This window comes from Entelurus aequoreus, linkage group LG08 (genome assembly GCF_033978785.1).
Source record: "Entelurus aequoreus isolate RoL-2023_Sb linkage group LG08, RoL_Eaeq_v1.1, whole genome shotgun sequence".
NCBI lineage: Eukaryota > Metazoa > Chordata > Actinopteri > Syngnathiformes > Syngnathidae > Entelurus > Entelurus aequoreus.
In genome coordinates this window covers 21,039,174-21,052,853 of record NC_084738.1, presented here as the reverse complement: position 1 = coordinate 21,052,853, position 13,680 = coordinate 21,039,174, and the positions used below count along the sequence as shown (strand labels likewise).

The 13,680-nt window shown below is 39.2% G+C and overlaps 2 protein-coding genes across 2 annotated transcripts in view; both read right to left on the bottom strand.

The window, feature by feature from the left end:
* LOC133655606 (glucagon receptor-like) overlaps positions 1–13,680 on the bottom strand; it is an 84,171-nt gene that overhangs the window by 69,724 nt on the left and 767 nt on the right. The gene's annotated exons all lie outside the window — the stretch shown is intronic.
* si:ch211-183d21.1 (uncharacterized) overlaps positions 7,749–13,680 on the bottom strand; it is a 145,161-nt gene continuing 139,229 nt past the window's right edge. Inside the window, exon 12 of the transcript XR_009827019.1 lies at positions 7,749–7,758. The gene's annotated coding sequence lies outside the window, so the exon portion shown is untranslated. The remainder of the gene's footprint in view (positions 7,759–13,680) is intronic.

The following is a 13,680-nucleotide window of genomic DNA, read 5'->3' as shown; positions in this document are numbered from 1 at the left end:
GGTGACTGGGTGAATATATGTAATATTATGAAGTTTATCTTTGACCGTGTCTGGGAAAAAAAAATAGCGTCTGAAGACATCATGATATGTATTAAAACGGTGTACATTTTCAAAATATAAATGATGCTTCTTTTGGAGAGGGTTGGGCGTGGTTTCATTTGCAATCTTGAAAAAAAAAAAAACGGGTTATAAAAGTGACAGTGGAACAAAATCTACATCAAAGCATATCTAATAAGTAATATGAAGACCACGAGGAAGTGTTTGAAATGTAGATTAAAATATTCACAGGTCCCTTCAAAGGGGAACTGCAATTTTTTTTTTTAAATTTAGTCGAAGACAAAAACACATGTTTTTCTTTTTTTATGCATTCTAACTCGTTAATAAACATTAGCAAATGTCAGATACATATGGAGTTAATAAGATGCGCTCTATTCCGCCTATAAAGTGCTCTGAAAACATCCAAAGGCCTCGTCAACGTTTAAGATACATGACTTAAGTATATATGTCATGTAATAACAGGCACATTTATAATAACATGTAATATTTACATATTTTGCTCATTTTAAGCATGCGGCGGCGTAATAATTTCACAGACACATCACAACATACGCTTCTACCTTTTACAACAACAACCCTAAAACTGATGGCAGACTTTGTGAGAGACAACAAAGAGTACTTTGGGACAAATGATGATCCAAAACGATGATCAAACATTGGTTTTGAAGCTGAATATAAGGAGGATGAGCTACAAGTTTTAGAAGCCGTGTGCTACAGTGACGTGCGGTGAGGTTCATGGCTGGTGAGTCACTGACTTCATCACAGTCAGATTTACAAACATATGAACCCTAAAGAGTATCTTATTCACCATTTGATTGGCAGCAGTTAACGGATTATGTTTAAAAGCTCATACCAGCATTCTTCCCTGCTTGGCACTCAGCATCAAGGGTTGGAATTGGGGGTTAAATCACCAAAAATTATTCCCGGGCGTGGCGCTGCTGCTGCCCACTGCTCCCCTCACCTCCCAGGGGGTGAACAAGGGGATCGGTCAAATGCAGAGGACAAATTTCACCACACCTAGTGTGTGTGTGACAATCATTGATACTTTAACTTAACTTTAACTTTACACATACAAACTGTAGCACACAAAAAAGCAAATTTACTTAAAAAAAACGTTATTATGGTCTTACCTTTACTTATAAATGAAGTCCATGCCCCGCTGTTGTGCTGGATTAATGCACTCCCGTCGTAGAATGCACCCCCTGACGGGAGTGTTGTGTCAACTAAAGCCCACACTTAAACTTTCCACGTGCAAGATTGAATCTATTTAAAAAAGTTATTTAATAAGAAGCCAAAAAGTGCAAAAACAATAATGTTCGTGTTGGAGGAGTTGTGAATGAATGAAATATGAAATCCGTGCTGCAGTCTGCAGGTGTACCTAATGTTGTGGCCCTGCGGCCATTCACAACTCCTCCAACATGAACATTATTGTTTTTGCACTTTTTGGCTTCTTATTAAATAACTTTTTTAAATAGTGTAACCGAGGGTTTATAAATGTCGCATATACTGTATGAAACTACAAAATAATAAGCACGGAGGCTCCAGTTTACACGAGGACCACTTTATTTACCTTCTTTCAAAAGCCTCTGCTCCACTCCAATGTGTCATCACTTCCGCTCTTAGCGCCTTCAAAATAAGAGCGCAAGGCATATACTGTATAACAGCGTGTAACAGGAATTAACATCACAAAGAGGAAAGCCCATAAAAATAGGTTACAATAGATTCAATCTTGCACGTGGAAAGTTTAAGTGTGGGCTTTAGTTGATATAACATGCACCCCCCCCCCCCCTTCCCCACCGTTTTCTACGGCGGGGGTGTACCGGCACAAGGAGGCGGGATTACCTCAGCCAGTGTGTCTTCGCAGCAGTTTTATGATCGCTCAGCACAAGAAATACGTTACACACATACAGTTGTTGACAAAATACACTGTACATTATATACTGTACCTCAGCTAACTAAACTATGGAAATGTATAATATAGTTCATATAGCAATACGGTCTCACTGCACAGCAGGCCAGTAGTTAGCCGAGTCCGCAATCCATGTTGAGGCACAATGGGGTGACGTGCCTCAACTGGCTCTTCTCAGTATTTGAACGGCAAATGTGAAAATTCAGCGATTTTGAATAAAAATAATCTAAAACTGGTGAAGTTAAATGGAAAATAACTTTATAGTATAATCACTGGATACATATAGCAATTTAATTAATTTTTTTTCTTTTTACATTTTTTTTCTTTCCATGACTGTACGTCACTGGTGTGCTAAACAGATCCAGATTTAGTGAAACACTAAGCATCTTGTAGCAGTATTGCTAAGTGCTGAACAAGAAATACAAACTACGAACATAATAATACAATCACTTGCTGTACAATGTCTGCTCTCACTGGGATGCCGACTAATGGGATGTTTATATCTTCCTGTTTAGATGAAGAATTAATCATAATCCTTACACAAGTTTAAAAAGAAAAAAAAGGTGCCACAAACCGTCTTTCTCGTCATCTCCAGGTCTAAGTTGGATGTCAAAGTTTAACCAACTTCTCGGGTTATAGCAATAATAACCTTCGACTATAAAAGTGACAGGCATGATTTCTAATGTAGAACAGTGGTTCTTAACCCTGTTGGAGGTACCGAACCCCACCAGTTTCATATGCGCATTGACCGAACCATTCCTGAGTGAAAAATAAAAAAATAAAAAATCTTTCAAATCCAAGATAAATTTCTATGTTTTTTTTTACTGGTGCAGAAAATTAACCGTGCATGAACATCACCTTGTTCAAAGAACAAAACCAAAACAGAGCATGAACTCACAACAAATCAGTGTGACTTCTGCTGTTGCCTTTGAGAGTCCAGTTTAGATATGCGTGGCTTCACCTTGGCAAGTTCCACTCTCATGTCATTTTCACTGCAAGGTCTGTTCCTTTTCTTCATTTTTATGTCCAGCACCCTCGAAAAGGATTGCTCGCAAAGACTGGGGGTATCCATAATTCGTCGATAGGGAGAAGTTTTTATTTACACGATGAGTCGGGTGTGTCTTGACCTCCGCGGTGGAGGCTCCGCAGAACCCCTGAGGCCGACTCACCGAACCCAGGTTAAGAACCACTGATCTAGAATGAACTTTTACCAGCTCAGAGGCGATGGAGCAGTTTACCGGCTCAGGATGTCACCTCTATGAGATTATGGCGCTTCAAAAAATAGTTTGTTAGTGTTAACGCTTTCTTATAACAATATTGTTAATACTTGGTTAATATTCAGGTCACAAGATGTAAATGGAGTAATGTTAGCCATGTTTGGATGTTTTCTTAGAGGGCTTTATGGGCGCAATAGAGTACTCTCATTAGCTGCATTGTTAGCCACCTCGCTGTATTTTATGATTTAGAATGCATAAAAAACACAAAAAAACCATGTCTTCTTGTCTTATAAGGATTGTTAATGATTGGCAACATTCCCAAAATAGTGCACTTGTCTTGCTTTGCATGCCACTCACTCCTGGTATCCTTATTTTATGACGCTAATTTGTTCTCTCTGTTGTCTTAGTTACTGGAGATGGGCGGAGTAACAACCCACACCTGCTTCCCATCACCCCTTATGTAAGGCGGAGGCGGGTGGCAGGAAAATGTTGCATCGTTTCCTGTGTTAAGAGTCCGTTCTGACATTTTTCCGCCACCCCCTTGATAACCTTGCAAGTATCTCCTGTAGTAGATGGAAGCTTTATTATTTAGCCTCTTGGCTTCGTCCAGGTTATCTTGGTGTTTTTCTTTTTTTTTAATTTGATTTTTATTAAGGATCCCCAAGTCTCCATGTGGTCGAAAAAACTCAAAACAATTATTAGTAAAAGCATATAATTATAACTGCACAATACAGAAACAAATAAAAATCATCAACAAGCAAACCAGCAAACAATTTACAGTCTCAAAATATTAATTACCATATATATATATAACTACACACTAAAAAAACAAACAAAAATCACCAACAAGCAAATTAATTTACAGACTCAGATAAAATATTAGTTTCCTTTTAAAAACCTGTTTACTTTCAATGCCGGTGAGAATTCGAGGCAGGTTATTCCAGAGCGATACAGAACTATAAATAAAAGATTTCCGCAATTGACGTCTGTAGAGTACTGCCTAAAGTATTTGTGTAGCGACAGACATTAAAGACTTGTTTTGACTGCTATCACGCCTCTTCACTGCATCTTGGGTCCAACTTCAAACTGACTTCGACAGCACTTCCCCGTTACTATTATTTGATCATGTAAAAAGATATTCCAAGCATTTTTTGCTATCAAAAATACCTGAATATCAGATCAGTTATCCATCAATGTATTAGTCAAAATATAAACATCAAATCCTTAGAAAATGTTACAATATTATTTTGGGGCGATTAAAAGTGCATATTCATTAGGGTTGTGAACGATAAACCGATGCGACCGAGTATTCGATTCAACAAGTGAGCGATTAGATTGCATCGATAGCAGACTCCTCAATCAATGCGAATAATCCATGAATTCCTAGCTGAATCGGTTATAGAGTCATGGATCGGTTATCGCGAGACTTTGCATGGGTTGGCTAGATTGCAATATGCGTCAGCGTCTCTAAAACAACGCGAGAGCTGAAGCTACTCGCCAAACGCGGTAGCCGCCTAGCTGGTATTAGCACGAGTGATAAACAAGAGACAACACGGAAAATGAATGTGGAGGAGAACGAAAGCGTCAGTCTGACCGAAGGTGATAATGGACCGAGAAAGATTTTCAACGCATCGGGGAGACAGAAATCCAAAGTGTGGAAAGTTTTTGGGTTTTATAAGAAGGAAGGGAAGCTCGACAGAAGCCGTGCTATTTGTAAATTGTGTCGAGCATCGTTGACGTACACTGGCAGCAGTACAAATCTCGACCAGCATGCAAAGAGGAAACACGGCCAAGAGTACGGTGAGTTAAAACCCTGTGCCAACGAGCAGTAGCACACAGCCAGGGAGCACCATTCCTAACTTATTCGGGCAACTTGGTCACAATTCAGCACGCGCGAAGGAAATCACAGCGTCAATTACTGGCCTTGCCTATCCACAAACTCATCCAAGACATGTCCACCCGGTGGAACAGTACCCAGAATATGCTTGAACGTGTACTGGAACAACAGCCTGCCATTTCTGCTGCACTTGTGTCCAGGGATCTCAGAAGAGGAGAAGAGATTAACACTCTTAAGGACAAAGACTATTGCGATATTGAAGACATTGTCAAGCTGATGGCACCGGTCAAACTTGTGACCACCACCATGTGTGAAGACAAGCGGCCCACACTCTCAAGGATTTCCCCTGTCAGAGCAAAGCTTAAAAAGAACTTTGAAGCATCAGATGAAGACTCGGTGGTGATCAAAGATATGAAACAAGCATTCAGAAATGACTTGGAGAAGCGCTACACCGGCCTGGATGATCTCTTCTACACTGTAGCAGCTCTGGACCCCCGGTTCAAATCTCTGCCCTTCCTGACGGACCATGATGCTGAGCGGACGTTCACAAGCATAACAGCAGAAGCTACATCCCAGCATAACAAGGTAAATCCCCCAACACAAAATAATTTACTCAACACAAATTACATATTACAATGCATTCTCAAGTCTACTGTCATTAGATTTATTCTGACTGCTGTTACTGTCTGTTTGTTGTTTTGTGTTTGTCTTTTATATTTTATTTCTAGGCAACAGGGGATCCAGTCCAGAGAGGTCCACTGCAAACAAATCCATGTCAGACTGAACCTGCCCTTGGAGATCTGGACATCAGCATTGATGCACCCCAGAACCAAGAAGAGCCAGATGGTTTGTGTATTTTATAACTTGTAATCAAGAAAGAGTTAAACTTATGCTGCAGCTATAAAATATTAGCATACAACAACAACAACAACACATTCAATATTATGAGAGAATCGGCATGTAAATAAAAACAGTTTAAAAATGATGATGATGATGATAATACAACTTTTACAAATGTGCACAAAAATGTGATTAATTCTGAACATCAGGTGACAATAGATGAAATGGTAAAGTCAGGTACAAAAAAAGCACCACTGAGGCATGGCAAACAAAGCCTGTAATATACAGTAATTGTTTTCTATTTCAGATGATGACCCTCCTGTCAAAAAGAAGAAAATGTCAGCGTTGGACCAGCTGTTGGGAAAATACTTTCAAGTGAGGATGGCAGCTACATCTGTAAGAGACAAGGCCAGTGAAGAAGTCAAGAGGTCCAGAGAGCGGGATCCGTTGCCCCTGCAAAAAAACCCACTACAGTGGTGGAAAGAGCAGCAGGACTTGCCACTGCTGTCATCTCTCGCTAAAAGATACCTCTGCATCCCGGCCACCAGTGTGGCATCTGAACGTGTGTTCAGTACTGCGGGAGACATTGTTTCCACAAAACGTAGTCTGCTCAAACATGAGCATGTGGATCAGTTGATTTTCCTTAAAAAAAATCTGCCCTCCAAAAAAACAGAGGACAGTGATGATGAAAATGCACAGGCATAGCGTAAGTGAACTACTGCTTTTTGACCTGGGAAACGGTACCTCACACACAGTAGTTTGAATTTTGTTTTTACATATGTATTTATTTTCTCTATTCTTTTACACAAAGCACTTCAATCAATCAATCAATGTTTATTTATATAGCCCTAAATCACAAGGGCTGACTTGTCACTGTGCTCATTGTTGCCACATTTTGAGATGTGTTATAGGTGTGTAACTTGTTTACATTGTAATGTTGCACCTTTGTTACCTACCTCTAGTGTTCATTGTTACCTACCTCTAGTGTTCAAAACACTATATGCTCAGGTTGAAATATTGAATCTTTGTTACCTACCTCTAGTGTTCAAAACTATGCTCAGGCTGAAATATTGCACTTTGTTGTTACTATTCTGTGCTACTTTTACCTCTGGAGTTCCCATCCTACAATTCAGCCAGACTTTTTTTGGTCCATGTCTAAAAATAAATACATTGACATGTGATTTTGTTGTTCTGTTTTTTTTTTGCCAGTGCCATAAAGCCACAATGCTTGGGGATTCGGAGTCTTGAATATTAACCGTCAAATCGAACCGTATCGTTCGGAATCGAATCCAATCGAATCGGTCTGTAATAAAAGGATATCGTTTTTGAATCGAATCGTAACCTGTGTATCTAGATGCATATCGAATCGTTTATCAGAGAGAGATGTGCAACCCTAATATTCATATATATTCACTGTTAAAAGTGGCTCTCAGTTCCTGAGATGGAGGTTCGGCTTAGCTTTCATTCTGCTTGTGTTTTTTCCGATCCAAACCCTGAAACATAAACTGGCTGCAATAGGCTCTCAGCCAAGCACGGGGGACCTGACAGAGCCTCGTGATTGGCACAGCTGTCACATGGGCGTAGGCAGTGGGGGGGTCAGGTGAACAAAGTGCAAGAAAGAGGTCCGGATTGAAAGAAATCTTTCTGCCTCCCTTTATCTGTTCACTGCAATGTGTTGGATCGATGCTGAATATAGGTTAGGCTATAGCACTGTATTGGATCAGGCTTGCTCTTGTTTTTATGCATATTTGAAATAAAAATATATCAATCAATCAATCAATCAATATAATACATCTTCTATTTGTGCTCGACACAGCCTTATACAATGCCAGCTAATACACCATACTTATTATACCAAGATACGGCTGGCTAAGATGTATGAGGGAATATTGGTATTATGGGTTCGGTGTCAACAGTTCCCAGCTAACTTAATGCATATGCTTTGGCTTTGCCCATCCCTGTACGGTTATTGGACTGACATTTGTAATACTTTTGTCTTTTTGTAATTGGCGAAAAGATCTGACCGAATCCTCTAAGCCGGTGGTCAGCAACCCGCGGCTCTAGAGCCGCTTGTGGCTCTCTGGCGACGCCCCAGTGGCTCCCATGTGTGAAAATAGATAGATAGATAGATAGATAGATAGATAGATAGATAGATAGATAGATAGATAGATAGATAGATAGATAGATAGATAGATAGATAGATAGATAGTACTTTATTGATTCCTTCAGGAGAGTTCCGTCAGGAAAATAAAAAATTCCAGCAGCAGTGTACAGAATTGAGATCGAATTTAAAAAATAAAAAGTAAATAATGGGGGTATAAATGGAAATAAAATAGAAAATATAACATTAAGAATAAAAATAAATAGCAAAAATAAGAATAAAAAATATAACAATAAAAATAAGAATATAACAAGAAAATGGAAAAAGATGAAGAAAAAAAAATAGATATATATTTTTATATATTTTCTGTAGGAGAACAAACATGACACAAACCGTCCTGATTGTTAGAAATCTCACTGTTTATGTTATACACGCTTCGCTGATGAGAGTATTTGGAAAGCACCGTTTTGTCCTACTAATTTCAGCGATCTTTGAACTCACCGTAGTTTGTTTACATGTACAACTTTCTCTGATGCTCCCACAGAAAGACGTGTTTTACGCAACTCCTTCTTTGTCTCATTTTGTCCACCAAACGTTTTATGCTGTGCGTGAATGCACAAAGGTCTGCTTTTGTGTATTGCTGCAACATGTTGGGGCTGAATGTAGTAGTTGAGTGTGGCTTCATGTTAATATTTGCCTGTGCCCATTTGACTGATTCTTGTTTTTAATAAAAAAAAATTTTTACATATATTTTTTGTGGGCTACTTGTTTAAGGAGAAAACAATTTGACATGTGTTTGATTGTAGTTCTGGACTGTATAGGTTTAAAATCCAATAAACAAATGTTTGAAAGAAAAAGAAAAAAGTACAGTGTTTTATTTTTCCATTTTCAAACACAGTGTTAGGTTCAAACTGTGTGTAATGTTACAGTGGCCAAAAATATTAAATATACTTAAATACAACCTCTGCCTTGTTTTAAATTAATATTTGGGCCTACTACGCTACTGTATTTTAATGTTGGACATTATGGTGGTACTTTGAGAGCCAAGTTTATTTGAGGTCGTACTTGCTGAAAAAAGTTTGAGAACCACTGGTATAGAGGAAATTGGGTCATTATCACATGGGTGCATTCTGCATCTGCATTTTAACCTGGCTAGAAAACTGAGGTCCAAATTGTAAAAACATAACTAAGGTGTTCCTCAAGGCACCCCCTTAAGTCCTCTTCTTTTTTGGCAGTTACACATTTTTTTCACAATTTGATTTATATGACTAAGGTGTTGCTGTAATTTGTTTATGTCAGATGCAGTCAGTAGTCATTTGTTAAACGTCGTTGGTTATATTAATGGTGTTCCCCAAGGTTTTGTTTTAGGTCCTCCCTTTTTTATAATTTTTTATAATTTATCGTTTGGGCTATTCACTGGTATTTCAGTTAAAAAAAAACTTGTGCCGGACACATTTTTGCAGAAGGTCCTTAAAAACAGTGCTTTTGTAACTCGGACCAAATAGACCAAAATCAAATGTCTACTGTAGAGGACGGTGGTTCTTTGGAATATAGAAAATAAGACTAATAGTGTCACGTCTGGGTTGCATAGTTTTGCGGTGGTCATTTCCCCAAGATGCAGATGAACGTCAGGAAGCAGCAGGCAGGTAAGAAAGATGATTTATTCCAATAATCAGACAAGAATTACGAAAATAGAACACGTGCCGATGGCACAGGAAGCTACGGCAAAGGCTTAGCAAAAGACTAGCCAACAAAAAGAGCAAAAATCAAGTAGTACAAACGTAACTGTCACGTGTTGCGAATAAAGGAATAAATAGCTTTCTGATTAGTGACCGGGAGCAGCTGAACGTCCCGACAACTAATCAGAGGCAGGTGACAAAAATCAGCACCCATGGCAACAAAGAAAACAAACAAGGGTGCTGAAACAAAACTAATCACCAACTAAAGAAATATCAAACCATACAAAACATGACCCAGGCAAAGTATCATGACAAATAGTGAAGGAAGAAGTCCGGAACACCGGGCCTTAGCTTTCTGGAAATGTGGCCCCCCAAAAAATGTTGTTGAATATTCCTACTTTAGATGTTACGGCCAGAGCGCATACCAATGCGCCCTCGTCTTTGCGCTCTGCTGGTTGCGCCTCCGGGAGCGCACCTCGGGCCGCGCCCACAGGCCGTGCACTTCCAGGGTCGCGCCGGGCGTGCGTCTGCCCTGCGGCAGCCGGCAGCTGCAATCATTCACTGGCAATCTACGCACCTAGCGCTAATGAGAGGCCCTGCCTTCAAAAGCCTGCTCAACCTGCTATCCTGTCCGATGACGTAATCTTCTGTTGATGTCCCATAAGCGATCGTTACCTCTATGCAACCTAGCTCCTTGCTCTCCGTGTTTTCTTCCCCGTGTTTGATTTGTCCCCTGTCCTCTCCCTTGTGCCCGCAGTATTTTCTTTCCGTCGCCTTGGATTCGAGCTGTGTGTCTCGCTTCCCTGGACTCCCCCTGGATCTCGACTGCCTCCCTCGATCTTCGACCCCCGCTTTTGACACAGACCTCTTGTCGTCTCTCTCCAGCCCCACGGACCTCCCGCTTGTGTTACGGACCCTCTTCTGCCTAGCCCCTTTGGACTATGTGTAATTATTCATACACATAGTCTCACACCATACACCCCTTGGGTTTTGTCACACACCAGTTTAGTATAGTATTGTTTCATTATCATATATATCAGGGGTCCCCAAACTTTTTGACTCGTGGGCCGCATTGGGTTAAAAAAATTTGGCCGGGGCCGGGCTGTATATATATATATATATATATATCAGTGACGTGCAGTCACTAGAGGCAGGTGAGGCGGGGCCTCACGTGCCATCATGGAAAGAAAAAAAATGTAAAAAGAAAAAAAAATAATTAAATTGTTATATGTATCCAGTGATTATACTATAAAGTTATTTTCCATTTAACTTCACCAGTTTTAGATAATTTTTATTCAAAATCGCTGAATTTTCACATTTGCCGTTCAAATACTGAGAAGAGATGGTGCGGTGATCAGCAGCCAGTTGAGGCACGTCACCCCGTTGTGCCTCAACATGGATTGCGGACTCGGCTAACTGCTGGCCTGCTGTGCAGTGAGACTGTATTGCTATATGAATTATATTATACATTTCCATAGTTTAGTTAGCTGAGGTATATAATGTACAGTGTATTTTGTCAACAACTAGTATGTGTGTAACGTATTTCTTGTGCTGAGCGATCATAAAACTGCTGCGACGACGCACTGGCTGAGGCTCGCAGTAATCCCGCCTCCTGGTGGTAGAGAATGCACCCCCGCCGTAGAATGCACCCCCTGACGGGAGCGTTATATCAACTGAAGCCCACAATTAAAGTTTCCACGTGCAAGATTAAATCTATTTAAAAAAGTTACTTAATAAGAAGCCAAAAAGTGCAAAAACAATAATGTTCGTGTTGGAGGAGTTGTGAATGAATGCAGGGCCACAACATTAGGTACACCTGCAAACTGCAGCACAGATTTCATATTTCATTCATTCACAACTCCTCCAACACGAACATGAGTGTTTTTGCACTTTTTGGCTTCTTATTAAATAACTTTTTTAAATAGATTCAATCTTGCACGTGGAAACTTTAAGTGTGGGCTTTAGTCACACATCCCTGTGTTTTAGTCACTTCCTGGTTCTAAACACAGCCACAGCCTTCAGTCACTTCCTGGTTCTAAACCCAATCATTCTACGGCGGGGGTGCATCAATCTAGCACAACAGCGGCGCATGGACTTCATTTATAAGTAAAGGTAAGACCATAATAAAAAATGTTTTTTTAATTAAATGTGCTTTTTTGTGTGCTACAGTTTGTATGTGTAAAGTTAAAGTTAAGTTAAAGTACCAATGATTGTCACACACACACTAGGAGTGGTGAAATGTGTCCTCTGCATTTGACCCATCCTCTTGTTCACCCCCTGGGACGTGGGGGAGCAGTGGGCAGCAGCGGGAATAATTTTTGGTGATTTAACCCCCAATTCCAACCCTTGATGCTGAGTGCCAAGCAGGGAAGAATGCTGGTATGAGCTTTTAAACATAACCCGTTAACTGCTGCCAATCAAATGGTGAATAAGATACTCTTTAGGGTTCATATGTTTGTAAATCTGACTGTGATGAAGTCAGTGCCTCACTAGCCATGAACCTCACCGCACATCACTGATATATATATATATATATATATTATATATATATATATATATATATATATATATATATATATATATATATATATATATATATATATATATATATATATATATATATATATATACATATTAGGTGTGTGGGAAAAAATCGATTCGAATTCGAATTGTGATTCTCACGTTGTGCGATTCAGAATCGATTCTCATTTTTAAATAATCGATTTAAAAAATATATATATATATATTTTTTTTAATGTTTTTTTTTTTTTTTCAAATGAATCAATCCAACAAAACAATACACAGCAATACCATATCAATGTAATCCAATTCCAAAACCAAACCCGACCCAGCAACACTCAGAACTGCAATAAACAGAGCAATTGAGAGGAGACACAAACACGACACAGAACAAACCAAAAGTAGTGAAACAAAAATGAATATTATCAACAACAGTGTCAATATTAGTTGTGTGATTAGTGATTAAAAATCCCTCATTGACATTATCATTAGACATTTATAAAAAATAAAAAAAAAGAACAATAGTCTCACAGTGGCTTACACTTGCATCGCATCTCATAAGCTTGAAAACACACTGTGTCCAATATTTTCCCAAAGATAAAATAAGTCATATATTTGGTTCATTTAATAGTTAAAACAAATGTACATTATTGCAATCAGTTGATAAAACATTGTCCTTTAAAATTATAAAAGCTTTTTACAAAAATCTACTACTCTGCTTGCATGTTAGCAGACTGGGGTAGATCCTGCTGAAATCCTATGTATTGAATGAATAGAGAATCGTTTTGAATCGGGGAAAAATCGTTTTTGAATCGAGAATTGTGTTGAATTGAAAAAAAAAATCGATTTTGAATCGAATCGTGACCCCAAGAATTGATATTGAATCGAATCGTGGGATACCCAAAGGTTCACAGTCCTAATACATATATACATTGTCTTTTTAATCCGTTTTGACATTTAACATTTTCACGTTATCGATGGGAAAATTCATTTTTAGACAATATGATTTGCCTGAGCGGCTTGGAGACACCGAGAGTAACAAGCGGTAGAAAATAGATTAGAAAGGAAAGATATAAAAAAAAAAAAAAAAAAAAAAAAAAATTAACTTGGGACTTCCCGTGGGCCGGATTTTGGATGCTGGGGGGCCGGATCCGGCCCTTGGGCCGTAGTTTGGGGACCCCTGATATATATATTATATTGTTTAATATATAATAAACCATAGAGCTTTACTGCCCCCTGGTGTCTGTGCCGTCTCACTCCCTCCTGAAACATAATATTAGACTCTTTGGTCTACAGTATGAACTTTGGAGGGATAACATCCTAAAAGTCAAAAGGTCACACCAATATACAGTACAGTACACATTTATAGAAAAATAGCCTATTTCCAGTTTTCTGTTATAACTATATACAGTATGGGGTATAATTGTGCAGTCAATTGTAACAGGAGCTGGGGGTGGGCCCCACACTTAGAGCAGGCACAGAGGTCCCCATCATGACAACCATCTACAGGGGTCCCACCT